Genomic DNA, 15879 nt, shown 5'->3' with positions numbered 1-15879 from the left:
ACAAGATGGCGGACAAGATGGCGGACAAGATGGCGGACAAGATGGCGGCCAAGATGGCGGACAAGATGGCGGCCAAGATGGCGGACAAGATGGCGGACAAGATGGCGGACAAGTAGGCGGCCAAGATGGCGGACAAGATGGCGGACAAGATGGCGGCCAAGATGGCGGACAAGATGGCGGACAAGATGGCGGCCAAGATGGCGGCCAAGATGGCGGACAAGATGGCGGACAAGATGGCGGCCAAGATGGCGGACACAAGATGGCGGACAAGATGGCGGACAAGATGGCGGACAAGATGGCGGACAAGATGGCGGACAAGATGGCGGACAAGATGGCGGCCAAGATGGCGGACAAGATGGCGGACACAAGATGGCGGCCAAGATGGCGGACAAGATGGCGGCCAAGATGGCGGACAAGATGGCTGCCAAGATGGCGGACAAGATGGCGGAAAAGATGGCGGCCAGGATGGCGGCCAAGATGGCGGCCAAGATGGCGGACAAGATGGCGGACACAAGATGGCGGCCAAGATGGCTGCCAAGATGGCGGACAAGATGGCGGCCAAGACGGCGGCCAAGATGGCGGCCAAGATGGCGGACACTAGATGGCGGCCAAGATGGCGGACAAGATGGCGGCCAAGATGGCGGCCAAGATGGCGGACAAGATGGCGGACAAGATGGCGGACAAGATGGCGGCCAAGATGGCGGCCAAGATGGCGGACAAGATGGCGGACAAGATGGCGGACAAGATGGCGGACAAGATGGGGGACAAGATGGCGGCCAAGATGGCGGACAAGATGGCGGACAAGATGGGGGACAAGATGGCGGACACAAGATGGCGGCCAAGATGGCGGACAAGATGGCGGCCAAGATAGCGGACACAAGATGGCGGACAAGATGGCGGCCAAGATGGCGGCCAAGATGGCGGCCAAGATGGCGGACAAGATGGCGGACAAGATGGCGGCCAAGAAGGCGGACAAGATGGCGGCCAAGATGGCGGACAAGATGGCGGACAAGATGGCGGACAAGATGGCGGACAAGATGGCGGACAAGATGGCGGACACAAGATGGCGGCCAAGATGGCGGACACAAGATGGCGGCCAAGATGGCTGCCAAGATGGCGGACAAGATGGCGGCCAAGACGGCGGCCAAGATGGCGGCCAAGATGGCGGCCAAGATGGCGGACACTAGATGGCGGCCAAGATGGCGGACAAGATGGCGGCCAAGATGGCGGCCAAGATGGCGGACAAGATGGCGGACAAGATGGCGGACAAGATGGCGGCCAAGATGGCGGCCAAGATGGCGGACAAGATGGCGGACAAGATGGCGGACAAGATGGCGGACAAGATGGGGGACAAGATGGCGGCCAAGATGGCGGACAAGATGGCGGACAAGATGGCGGACAAGATGGCGGACAAGATGGCGGACAAGATGGCGGACAAGATGGCGGACAAGATGGCGAACAAGATGGCGGACAAGATGGCGGACAAGATGGCGGACAAGATGGCGGACAAGATGGCGGACAAGATGGCGAACAAGATGGCGGACAAGATGGCGGACAAGATGGCGGCCAAGATGGCGGCCAAGATGGCGAACAAGATGGCGAACAAGAAAGCTGCCAAGATGGCGGACAAGATGGCGGACAAGATGGTGGACAAGATGGCGGACACAAGATGGCGGACAAGATGGCGGACAAGATGGCGGACAAGATGGCGGACAAGATGGCGGCCAAGATGGCGGACAAGATGGCGGCCAAGATGGCGGACAAGATGGCGGACAAGATGGCGGACAAGTAGGCGGCCAAGATGGCGGACAAGATGGCGGACAAGATGGCGGCCAAGATGGCGGACAAGATGGCGGACAAGATGGCGGCCAAGATGGCGGCCAAGATGGCGGACAAGATGGCGGACAAGATGGCGGCCAAGATGGCGGACACAAGATGGCGGACAAGATGGCGGACAAGATGGCGGACAAGATGGCGGACAAGATGGCGGACAAGATGGCGGACAAGATGGCGGCCAAGATGGCGGACAAGATGGCGGACACAAGATGGCGGCCAAGATGGCAGACAAGATGGCGGCCAAGATGGCGGACAAGATGGCTGCCAAGATGGCGGACAAGATGGCGGACAAGATGGCGGCCAGGATGGCGGCCAAGATGGCGGCCAAGATGGCGGACAAGATGGCGGACACAAGATGGCGGCCAAGATGGCTGCCAAGATGGCGGACAAGATGGCGGCCAAGACGGCGGCCAAGATGGCGGCCAAGATGGCGGCCAAGATGGCGGACACTAGATGGCGGCCAAGATGGCGGACAAGATGGCGGCCAAGATGGCGGCCAAGATGGCGGACAAGATGGCGGACAAGATGGCGGACAAGATGGCGGCCAAGATGGCGGCCAAGATGGCGGACAAGATGGCGGACAAGATGGCGGACAAGATGGCGGACAAGATGGGGGACAAGATGGCGGCCAAGATGGCGGACAAGATGGCGGACAAGATGGGGGACAAGATGGCGGACACAAGATGGCGGCCAAGATGGCGGACAAGATGGCGGCCAAGATAGCGGACACAAGATGGCGGACAAGATGGCGGCCAAGATGGCGGCCAAGATGGCGGCCAAGATGGCGGACAAGATGGCGGACAAGATGGCGGCCAAGAAGGCGGACAAGATGGCGGCCAAGATGGCGGACAAGATGGCGGACAAGATGGCGGACAAGATGGCGGACAAGATGGCGGACAAGATGGCGGACACAAGATGGCGGCCAAGATGGCGGACACAAGATGGCGGCCAAGATGGCTGCCAAGATGGCGGACAAGATGGCGGCCAAGACGGCGGACACAAGAAGGCGGCCAAGATGGTGGCTAAGATGGCGGCCAAGATGGCGGACAAGATGGCGGACACAAGATGGCGGCCAAGATGGCGGACAAGATGGCGGACAAGATGGCGGCCAAGATGGCGGCCAAGATGGCGGACAAGATGGCGGACAAGATGGCGGACAAGATGGCGGACAAGATGGCGGCCAAGATGGCGGACAAGATGGCGGACAAGATGGCGGACAAGATGGCGGACAAGATGGCGGACACAAGATGGCGGCCAAGATGGCGGACAAGATGGCGGACACAAGATGGCGGCCAAGATGGCGGACAAGATGGCGGCCAAGGTGGCGGACAATATGGCGGACACACGATGGCGGCCAAGATGGCGGCCAAGATGGCGGACAAGATGGCGGACAAGATGGCGGACAAGATGGCGGCCAAGATGGCGGACTAGATGGCGGCCAAGATGGCGGACAAGAGGGCGGACAAGATGGCGGACAAGATGGCGGACAAGATGGCGGCCAAGATGGCGGACACAAGATGGCGGCCAAGATGGCGGACAAGATGGCGGCCAAGATGGCGGACAAGATGGCGGACACAAGATGGCGGACAAGATGGCGGACAAGATGGTGGACAAGATGGCGGCCAAGATGGCGGACAAGATGGCGGACAAGATGGCGGCCAAGATGGCGGCCAAGATGGCGGACAAAATGGTGGACAAGATGGCGGCCAAGATGGCGGACAAGATGGCGGACAAGATGGCGGACAAGATGGCGGACAAGATGGCGGATTCAAGATGGCGGCCAAGATGGCGGACTAGATGGCGGACAAGATGGCGGACAAGATGGCGGACAAGATGGCGGACAAGATGGCGGCCAAGATGGCGGACACAAGATGGCGGCCAAGATGGCGGACAAGATGGCGGCCAAGATGGCGGCCAAGATGGCGGACAAGATGGCGGACAAGATGGCGGACAAGATGGCGGCCAAGATGGCGGACACAAGATGGCGGCCAAGATGGCGGACAAGATGGCGGCCAAGATGGCGGACAAGATGGCGGACAAGATGGCGGACAAGATGGCGGATTCAAGATGGCGGCCAAGATGGCGGCCAAGATGGCGGACTAGATGGCGGACAAGATGGCGGCCAAGATGGCGGACAAGATGGCGGACAAGATTGCGGACAAGATTTCGGCCAAGATGGCGGACACAAGATGGCGGCCAAGATGGCGGACAAGATGGCGGCCAAGATGGCGGCCAAGATGGCGGACAAGATGGCGGACAAGATGGCGGCCAAGATGGCGGACACAAGATGGCGGCCAAGATGGCGGACAAGATGGCGGCCAAGATGGCGGACACAAGATGGCGGACAAGATGGCGGCCAAGATGGCGGACAAGATGGCGGACAAGATGGCGGCCAAGATGGCGGACAAGATGGCGGACACAAGATGGCGGCCAAGATGGCTGCCAAGATGGCGGACAAGATGGCGGCCAAGACGGCGGAAACAAGATGGCGGCCAAGATGGTGGCTAAGATGGCGGCCAAGATGGCGGACAAGATGGCGGCCAAGATGGCGGCCAAGTTGGCGGACAAGATGGCGGACAAGATGGCGGACAAGATGGCGGACAAGATGGGGGACAAGATGGCGGACAAGATGGCGGCCAAGATGGCGGACAAGATGGCGGCCAAGATGGCGGCCAAGATGGCGGTCAAGATGGCGGACACAAGATGGCGGCCAAGATGGCGGACAAGATGGCGGCCAAGATGGCGGACAAGATGGCGGCCAAGATGCCGGCCAAGATGGCGGACAAGATGGCGGACTAGATGGCGGCCAAGATGGCGGACACAAGATGGCGGACAAGATGGCGGCCAAGATGGCGGACAAGATGGCGGCCAAGATGGCGGACAAGATGGCCGCCAAGATGGCGGCCAAGATGGCTGACAAGATGGCGGCCAAGATGGCGGACAAGATGGCGGACAAGATGGCGGACAATATGGCGGACACAAGATGGCGGCCAAGATGGCGGACAAGATGGCGGCTAAGATGGCGGACAAGATGGCGGACAAGATGGCGGACAAGATGGCGGACAAAATGGCGGCCAAGATGGCGGCCAAGATGGCGGACAAGATGGCGGCCAGGATGGCGGACAAGATGGCCGCCAAGATGGCGGCCAAGATGGCGGACAAGATGGCGGACTAGATGGCGGACAAGATGGCGGACAAGATGGCGGACAAGATGGCGGATTCAAGATGGCGGATTCAAGATGGCGGCCAAGATGGCGGACTAGATGGCGGACAAGATGGCGGCCAAGATGGCGGACAAGATGGCGGACAAGATGGCGGACAAGATGGCGGCCAAGATAGCGGACACAAGATGGCGGACAAGATGGCGGACAAGATGGCGGCCAAGATGGCGGCCAAGATGGCGGACAAGATGGCGGACAAGATGGCGGACAAGATGGCGGCCAAGATAGCGGACACAAGATGGCGGACAAGATGGCGGACAAGATGGCGGCCAAGATGGCGGCCAAGATGGCGGACAAGATGGCGGACAAGATGGCGGACAAGATGGCGGCCAAGATGGCGGACACAAGATGGCGGCCAAGATGGCGGACAAGATGGCGGCCAAGATGGCGGACACAAGATGGCGGACAAGTTGGCGGCCAGGATGGCGGACAAGATGGCGGCCAAGATGGCGGACAAGATGGCGGACAAGATGGCGGACACAAGATGGCGGCCAAGATGGCTGCCAAGATGGCGGACAAGATGGCGGCCAAGACGGCGGAAACAAGATGGCGGCCAAGATGGTGGCTAAGATGGCGGCCAAGATGGCGGACAAGATGGCGGCCAAGATGGCGGCCAAGATGGCGGACAAGATGGCGGACAAGATGGCGGACAAGATGGCGGACAAGATGGGGGACAAGATGGCGGCCAAGATGGCGGCCAAGATGGCGGACAAGATGGCGGCCAAGATGGCGGACAAGATGGCGGTCAAGATGGCGGACACAAGATGGCGGCCAAGATGGCGGACAAGATGGCGGCCAAGATGGCGGACAAGATGGCGGCCAAGATGGCGGCCAAGATGGCGGACAAGATGGCGGACAAGATGGCGGCCAAGATGGCGGACACAAGATGGCGGACAAGATGGCGGCCAAGATGGCGGACAAGATGGCGGCCAGGATGGCGGACAAGATGGCCGCCAAGATGGCGGCCAAGATGGCTGACAAGATGGCGGCCAAGATGGCGGACAAGATGGCGGCCAAGATGGCGGACAAGATGGCGGATTCAAGATGGCGGCCAAGATGGCGGCCAAGATGGCGGCCAAGATGGCGGACAAGATGGCGGACAAGATGGCTGCCAAGATGGCGGACAAGATGGCGGCCAAGATGGCGGACAAGATGGCGGCCAAGATGGCGGACAAGATGGCGGACAAGATGGCGGACACAAGATGGCGGCCAAGATGGCGGACAAGATGGCGGCCAAGATGGCGGACAAGATGGCTGCCAAGATGGCGGACAAGATGGCGGACAAGATGGCGGCCAGGATGGCGGCCAAGATGGCGGCCAAGATGGCGGACAAGATGGCGGCCAAGATGGCGGACACAAGATGGCGGCCAAGATGGCGGACAAGATGGCGGCCAAGATGGCGGACAAGATGGCGGACAAGATGGCGGACAAGATGGCGGACAAGATGGCGGACACAAGATAGCGGCCAAGATGGCTGACAAGATGGCGGACAAGATGGCGGACAAGATGGCGGCCAAGATGGCGGCCAAGATGGTGGCTAAGATGGCGGCCAAGATGGCGGACAAGATGGCGGACACAAGATGGCGGCCAAGATGGCGGCCAAGATGACGGACAAGATGGCGGACAAGATGGCGGACAAGATGGCGGACAAGATGGGGGACAAGATGGTGGACAAGATGGCGGACAAGATGGCGGCCAAGATGGCGGCCAAGATGGCGAACACAAGATGGCGGCCACGATGGCGGACAAGATGGCGGACAAGATGGCGGCCAAGATGGCGGCCAAGATGGCGGCCAAGATGGCGGACAAGATGGCGGCCAAGATGGCGGACAAGATGGCGGACAAGATGGCGGACAAGATGGCGGCCAAGATGGCGGACACAAGATGGCGGACAAGATGGCGGCCAAGATGGCGGACAAGATGGCGGACAAGATGGCGGACAAGATGGCGGACAAGATGGCGGACAAGATGGCGGACAAGATGGCGAACAAGATGGCGGACAAGATGGCGGACAAGATGGCGGACAAGATGGCGGACAAGATGGCGGACAAGATGGCGAACAAGATGGCGGACAAGATGGCGGACAAGATGGCGGCCAAGATGGCGGCCAAGATGGCGAACAAGATGGCGAACAAGAAGGCTGCCAAGATGGCGGACAAGATGGCGGACAAGATGGTGGACAAGATGGCGGACACAAGATGGCGGACAAGATGGCGGACAAGATGGCGGACAAGATGGCGGACAAGATGGCGGACAAGATGGCGGCCAAGATGGCGGACAAGATGGCGGCCAAGATGGCGGACAAGATGGCGGCCAGGATGGCGGACAAGATGGCGGACAAGATGGCGGCCAAGATGGCGGACAAGATGGCGGCCAAGATGGCGGCCAAGATGGCGGACAAGATGGCGGCCAAGATGGCGGACAAGATGGCGGACAAGATGGCGGACAAGATGGCGGCCAAGATGGCGGCCAAGATGGCGGACAAGATGGCGGCCAAGATGGCGGCCAAGATGGCGGACAAGATGGCGGACAAGATGGCGGACAAGATGGCGGACAAGATGGGGGACAAGATGGCGGCCAAGATGGCGGCCAAGATGGCGGACAAGATGGCGGACAAGATGGCGGACAAGATGGCGGCCAGGATGGCGGACAAGATGGCGGACAAGATGGCGGCCAAGATGGCGGACAAGATGGCGGCCAAGATGGCGGACAAGATGGCGGACACAAGATGGCGGACAAGATGGCGGACAAGATGGCGGCCAAGATGGCGGTTAAGATGGCTGCCAAGATGGCGGACAAGATGGCGGACAAGATGGCGGCCAGGATGGCGGCCAAGATGGCGGCCAAGATGGCGGACAAGATGGCGGACACAAGATGGCGGCCAAGATGGCTGCCAAGATGGCGGACTAGATGGCGGCCAAGACGGCGGCCAAGATGGCGGACAAGATGGCGGACACTAGATGGCGGCCAAGATGGCGGACAAGATGGCGGCCAAGATGGCGGCCAAGATGGCGGCCAAGATGGCGGCCAAGATGGCGGACAAGATGGCCGCCAAGATGGCGGCCAAGATGGCGGACAAGATGGCGGCCAAGATGGCTGCCAAGATGGCGGACAAGATGGCGGATTCAAGATGGCGGCCAAGATGGCGGCCAAGATGGCGGACTAGATGGCGGACAAGATGGCGGCCAAGATGGCGGACAAGATGGCGGACAAGATGGCGGACAAGATGGCGGACAAGATGGCGGACAAGATGGCGGACAAGATGGCGGCCAAGATGGCGGACACAAGATGGCGGCCAAGATGGCTGCCAAGATGGCGGACAAGATGGCGGCCAAGACGGCGGAAACAAGATGGCGGCCAAGATGGTGGCTAAGATGGCGGCCAAGATGGCGGACAAGATGGCGGCCAAGATGGCGGCCAAGATGGCGGACAAGATGGCGGACAAGATGGCGGACAAGATGGCGGACAAGATGGCGGACAAGATGGCGGCCAAGATGGCGGACACAAGATGGCGGACAAGATGGCGGCCAGGATGGCGGACAAGATGGCGGCCAAGATGGCGGACACAAGATGGCGGCCAAGATGGTGGCTAAGATGGCGGCCAAGATGGCGGACAAGATGGCGGCCAAGATGGCGGCCAAGATGGCGGACAAGATGGCGGCCAAGATGGCGGACAAGATGGCGGACAAGATGGCGGACACAAGATGGCGGACAAGATGGCGGCCAAGATGGCGGACACAAGATGGCGGCCAAGATGGCGGACAAGATGGCGGCCAAGATGGCGGACAAGATGGCGGACAAGATGGCGGACAAGATGGCGGACAAGATGGCGGACAAGATGGCGGCCAAGATGGCGGACACAAGATGGCGGACAAGATGGCGGCCAGGATGGCGGACAAGATGGCGGACAAGATGGCGGACAAGATGGCGGCCAAGATGGCGGACACAAGATGGCGGACAAGATGGCGGCCAGGATGGCGGACAAGATGGCGGCCAAGATGGCGGACACAAGATGGCGGCCAAGATGGCGGACACAAGATGGCGGACAAGATGGCGGCCAAGATGGCGGACACAAGATGGCGGCCAAGATGGCGGACAAGATGGCGGCCAAGATGGCGGACAAGATGGCGGACAAGATGGCGGACAAGATGGCGGCCAAGATGGCGGACACAAGATGGCGGCCAAGATGGCTGCCAAGATGGCGGACAAGATGGCGGCCAGGATGGCTGACAAGATGGCGGCCAAGATGGCGGACAAGATGGCGGCCAAGATGGCGGATTCAAGATGGCGGCCAAGATGGCGGCCAAGATGGCGGACAAGATGGCGGCCAAGATGGCGGACAAGATGGCGGACAAGATGGCGGACAAGATGGCTGCCAAGATGGCGGACACAAGATGGCGGCCAAGATGGCGGACAAGATGGCGGACAAGATGGCGGAAACAAGATGGCGGCCAAGATGGTGGCTAAGATGGCGGCCAAGATGGCGGACAAGATGGCGGCCAAGATGGCGGACAAGATGGCGGCCAAGATGGCGGATTCAAGATGGCGGCCAAGATGGCGGCCAAGATGGCGGACAAAATGGCGGCCAAGATGGCGGACAAGATGGCGGACAAGATGGCGGACAAGATGGCGGACAAGATGGCGGACAAGATGGCGGACAAGATGGCGGCCAAGATGGCGGCCAAGATGGCGGACAAGATGGCGGACAAGATGGCGGCCAAGATGGCGGTCAAGATGGCGGACACAAGATGGCGGCCAAGATGGCGGACAAGATGGCGGACAAGATGGCTGCCAAGATGGCGGACACAAGATGGCGGCCAAGATGGCGGACAAGATGGCGGACAAGATGGCGGCCAGGATGGCTGACAAGATGGCGGCCAAGATGGCGGACAAGATGGCGGCCAAGATGGCGGATTCAAGATGGCGGCCAAGATGGCGGCCAAGATGGCGGCCAAGATGGCGGACAAGATGGCGGACAAGATGGCGGACAAGATGGCTGCCAAGATGGCGGACACAAGATGGCGGCCAAGATGGCGGACAAGATGGCGGACAAGATGGCGGAAACAAGATGGCGGCCAAGATGGTGGCTAAGATGGCGGCCAAGATGGCGGACAAGATGGCGGCCAAGATGGCGGCCAAGATGGCGGCCAAGATGGCTGACAAGATGGCGGCCAAGATGGCGGACAAGATGGCGGACAAGATGGCGGACAAGATGGCTGCCAAGATGGCGGACAAGATGGCGGCCAAGATGGCGGACAAGATGGCGGCCAAGATGGCGGACAAGATGGCGGACAAGATGGCGGACACAAGATGGCGGCCAAGATGGCGGACAAGATGGCGGACAAGATGGCGGACACAAGATAGCGGCCAAGATGGCTGCCAAGATGGCGGACAAGATGGCGGCCAAGACGGCGGACACAAGATGGCGGCCAAGATGGTGGCTAAGATGGCGGCCAAGATGGCGGACAAGATGGCGGACACAAGATGGCGGCAAAGATGGCGGCCAAGATGACGGACAAGATGGCGGACAAGATGGCGGACAAGATGGCGGACAAGATGGGGGACAAGATGGCGGACAAGATGGCGGCCAAGATGGCGGCCAAGATGGCGAACACAAGATGGCGGCCAAGATGGCGGACAAGATGGCGGACAAGATGGCGGCCAAGATGGCGGCCAAGATGGCGGCCAAGATGGCGAACAAGATGGCGGCCAAGATGGCGGACAAGATGGCGGACAAGATGGCGGACAAGATGGCGGCCAAGATGGCGGACACAAGATGGCGGACAAGATGGCGGCCAAGATGGCGGACAAGATGGCGGACAAGATGGCGGACAAGATGGCGGACAAGATGGCGGACAAGATGGCGGACAAGATGGCGAACAAGATGGCGGACAAGATGGCGGACAAGATGGCGGACAAGATGGCGGACAAGATGGCGGACAAGATGGCGGACAAGATGGCGGACAAGATGGCGGACAAGATGGCGGACAAGATGGCGGCCAAGATGGCGGCCAAGATGGCGAACAAGATGGCGAACAAGAAGGCTGCCAAGATGGCGGACAAGATGGCGGACAAGATGGTGGACAAGATGGCGGACACAAGATGGCGGACAAGATGGCGGACAAGATGGCGGACAAGATGGCGGACAAGATGGCGGCCAAGATGGCGGACAAGATGGCGGCCAAGATGGCGGACAAGATGGCGGCCAGGATGGCGGACAAGATGGCGGACAAGATGGCGGCCAAGATGGCGGACAAGATGGCGGCCAAGATGGCGGCCAAGATGGCGGACAAGATGGCGGCCAAGATGGCGGACAAGATGGCGGACAAGATGGCGGACAAGATGGCGGCCAAGATGGCGGCCAAGATGGCGGCCAAGATGGCGGACAAGATGGCGGACAAGATGGCGGCCAAGATGGCGAACAAGATGGCGGACAAGATGGCGGACAAGATGGCGGCCAGGATGGCGGACAAAATGGCGGACAAGATGGCGGCCAAGATGGCGGACAAGATGGCGGCCAAGATGGCGGACAAGATGGCGGACACAAGATGGCGGACAAGATGGCGGACAAGATGGCGGCCAAGATGGCGGACAAGATGGCTGCCAAGATGGCGGACAAGATGGCGGACAAGATGGCGGCCAGGATGGCGGCCAAGATGGCGGCCAAGATGGCGGACAAGATGGCGGACACAAGATGGCGGCCAAGATGGCTGCCAAGATGGCGGACAAGATGGCGGCCAAGACGGCGGCCAAGATGGCGGCCAAGATGGCGGACACTACATGGCGGCCAAGATGGCGGCCAAGATGGCGGCCAAGATGGCGGCCAAGATGGCGGCCAAGATGGCGGACAAGATGGCGGCCAAGATGGCGGACACAAGATGGCGGACAAGATGGCGGCCAAGATGGCGGACAAGATGGCGGACAAGATGGGGGACAAGATGGCGGCCAAGATGGCGGACAAGATGGCGGACAAGATGGGGGACAAGATGGCGGACACAAGATGGCGGACACAAGATGGCGGCCAAGATGGCGGACAAGATGGCGGCCAAGATAGCGGACACAAGATGGCGGACAAGATGGCGGCCAAGATGGCGGCCAAGATGGCGGACAAGATGGCGGACAAGATGGCGGCCAAGATGGCGGACAAGATGGCGGCCAAGATGGCGGACAAGATGGCGGACAAGATGGCGGACAAGATGGCGGACAAGATGGCGGCCAAGATGGCGGACACAAGATGGCGGCCAAGATGGCGGACAAGATGGCGGCCAAGATGGCGGACAAGATGGCGGACAAGATGGCGGACAAGATGGCGGCCAAGATGGCGGACAAGATGGCGGCCAAGATGGCGGACAAGATGGCGGCCAAGACGGCGGACACAAGAAGGCGGCCAAGATGGTGGCTAAGATGGCGGCCAAGATGGCGGACAAGATGGCGGACACAAGATGGCGGCCAAGATGGCGGACAAGATGGCGGACAAGATGGCGGCCAAGATGGCGGCCAAGATGGCGGCCAAGATGGCGGACAAGATGGCGGACAAGATGGCGGACAAGATGGCGGACAAGATGGCGGACAAGATGGCGGACAAGATGGCGGACAAGATGGCGGACAAGATGGCGGACAAGATGGCGGACACAAGATGGCGGCCAAGATGGCGGACAAGATGGCGGCCAAGGTGGCGGACAATATGGCGGACACACGATGGCGGCCAAGATGGCGGCCAAGATGGCGGACAAGATGGCGGACAAGATGGCGGACAAGATGGCGGCCAAGATGGCGGACTAGATGGCGGCCAAGATGGCGGACAAGATGGCGGACAAGATGGCGGACAAGATGGCGGACAAGATGGCGGCCAAGATGGCGGACACAAGATGGCGGCCAAGATGGCGGACAAGATGGCGGCCAAGATGGCGGACAAGATGGCGGACACAAGATGGCGGACAAGATGGCGGACAAGATGGCGGACAAGATGGCGGCCAAGATGGCGGACAAGATGGCGGACAAGATGGCGGCCAAGATGGCGGCCAAGATGGCGGACAAAATGGTGGACAAGATGGCGGCCAAGATGGCGGACAAGATGGCGGACAAGATGGCGGACAAGATGGCGGCCAAGATGGCGGCCAAGATGGCGGACACAAGATGGCGGACAAGATGGCGGCCAAGATGGCGACCAAGATGGCGGACAAGATGGCGGACAAGATGGTGGACAAGATGGCGGACAAGATGGCGGCCAAGATGGCGGCCAAGATGGCGGACAAGATGGCGGACAAGATGGCGGACAAGATGGCGGCCAAGATGGCGGACAAGATGGCGGACAAGATGGCGGACAAGATGGCGGACAAGATGACGGACAAGATGGCGGACACAAGATGGCCGTCACAAGATGACGGCCAAGATAGTTGCCAAGATGGCGGACAAGATGGCGGCCAAGATGGCGGACAAGCTGGCGGACACAAGATGACGGACACAAGATGGCGGACAAGATGGCGGCCACGATGGCGGCCAAGATGGCGGACAAGATGGCGGACACAAGATGGCGGACAAGATGGCGGCCAAGATGGCGGACAAGATGGCGGCCAAGATGGCGGACAAGATGGCGGACAAGATGGCGAACAAGATGGCGGCCAAGATGGCGGACACAAGATGGCGGACAAGATGGCGGCCAAGATGGCGGCCAAGATGGCGGACACAAGATGGCCGTCGCAAGATGACGGCCAAGATAGCGGCCAAGATGGCGGCCAAGATGGCGGCCAAGATGGCGGCCAAGATGGCGGACCAGATGGCGGCCAAGATGGCGGACTAGATGGCGGACGAGATGGCGGCCAAGATGGCGGACAAGATGGCGGACAAGATGGCGGACAAGATGGCGGCCAAGATGGCGCCCAACATGGCAGACAAGATGGCGGACAAGATGGCGGCCAAGATGGCGGACACAAGATGGCGGCCAAGATGGCGGACAAGATGGCGGACAAGATGGCGGACAAGATGGCGAACAAGATGGCGGCCAAGATGGTGGCCAAGATGGCGGCCAAGATGGCGGACAAGATGGCGGACAAGATGGCGGCCAAGATGGCGGCCAAGATGGCGAACAAGATGGCGGCCAAGATGGTGGCCAAGATGGCGGACAAGATGGCGGACAAGATGACGGACAAGATGGCGGACAAGATGGCGGACAAGATGACGGACAAGATGGCGGACACAAGATGGCCGTCACAAGATGACGGCCAAGATAGTGGGCAAGATGGCGGACAAGATGGCGGACAAGCTGGCGGACACAAGATGACGGACACAAGATGGCGGACAAGATGGCGGCCACGATGGCGGCCAAGATGGCGGCCACGATGGCGGCCAAGATAGTGGCCAAGATGGCGGACAAGATGGCGGACAAGCTGGCGGACACAAGATGACGGACACAAGATGGCGGACAAGATGGCGGCCACGATGGCGGCCAAGATGGCGGACAAGATGGCGGCCAAGATGGCGGCCAAGATGGCGGACAAGATGGCGGCAAAGATGGCGGACTAGATGGCGGACAAGATGGCGGCCAAGATGGCGGACAAGATGGCGGACAAGATGGCGGACAAGATGGCGGCCAAGATGGCGCCCAACATGGCAGACAAGATGGCGGACAAGATGGCGGCCAAGATGGCGGACACAAGATGGCGGCCAAGATGGCGGACACAAGATGGCGGACAAGATGGCGGCCAAGATGGCGGCCAAGATGGCGGCCAAGATGGCGGACAAGATGGCGCACAAGATGGCGGCCAAGATGGCGGCCAAGATGGCGGACCAGATGGCGGACAAGATGGCGGACTAGTTGGCGGACAAGATGGCGGCCAAGATGGCGGCCAAGATGGCGGACAAGATGGCGGACAAGATGGCGGACAAGATGGCGGCCAAGATGGCGCCCAACATGGCAGAAAAGATGGCGGACAAGATGGCGGCCAAGATGGCGGCCAAGATGGCGGACACAAGATGGCGGCCAAGATGGCGGACACAAGATGGCGGACAAGATGGCGGCCAAGATGGCGGCCAAGATGGCGGACAAGATGGCGGACAAGATGGTGGACAAGATGGCGGACAAGATGGCGGCCAAGATGGCGGCCAAGATGGCGGACAAGATGGCGGACAAGATGGCGGACAAGATGGCGGCCAAGATGGCGGACAAGATGGCGGACAAGATGGCGGACAAGATGGCGGACAAGATGACGGACAAGATGGCGGACACAAGATGGCCGTCACAAGATGACGGCCAAGATAGTGGCCAAGATGGCGGACAAGATGGCGGCCAAGATGGCGGACAAGATGGCGAACAAGCTGGCGGACACAAGATGACGGACACAAGATGGCGGACAAGATGGCGGCCACGATGGCGGCCAAGATGGCGGACAAGATGGCGGACACAAGATGGCGGACAAGATGGCGGCCAAGATGGCGGACAAGATGGCGGCCAAGATGGCGGACAAGATGGCGGACAAGATGGCGAACAAGATGGCGGCCAAGATGGCGGACACAAGATGGCGGACAAGATGGCGGCCAAGATGGCGGACACAAGATGGCCGTCGCAAGATGACGGCCAGGATAGTGGCCAAGATGGCGGCCAAGATGGCGGCCAAGATGGCGGACCAGATGGCGGCCAAGATGGCGGACTAGATGGCGGACAAGATGGCGGCCAAGATGGCGGACAAGATGGCGGACAAGATGGCGGACAAGATGGCGGCCAAGATGGCGCCCAACATGGCAGACAAGATGGCGGACAAGATGGCGGCCAAGATGGCGGACACAAGATGGCGGCCAAGATGGCGGACAAGATGGCGGACAAGAT

This window comes from Anopheles moucheti, chromosome 2 (assembly GCF_943734755.1).
Source record: "Anopheles moucheti chromosome 2, idAnoMoucSN_F20_07, whole genome shotgun sequence".
Taxonomy (NCBI): Eukaryota; Metazoa; Arthropoda; class Insecta; order Diptera; family Culicidae; genus Anopheles; species Anopheles moucheti.
The sequence above is the reverse complement of the archived record's forward strand: the minus strand, read 5'-3'. Positions refer to the sequence as shown.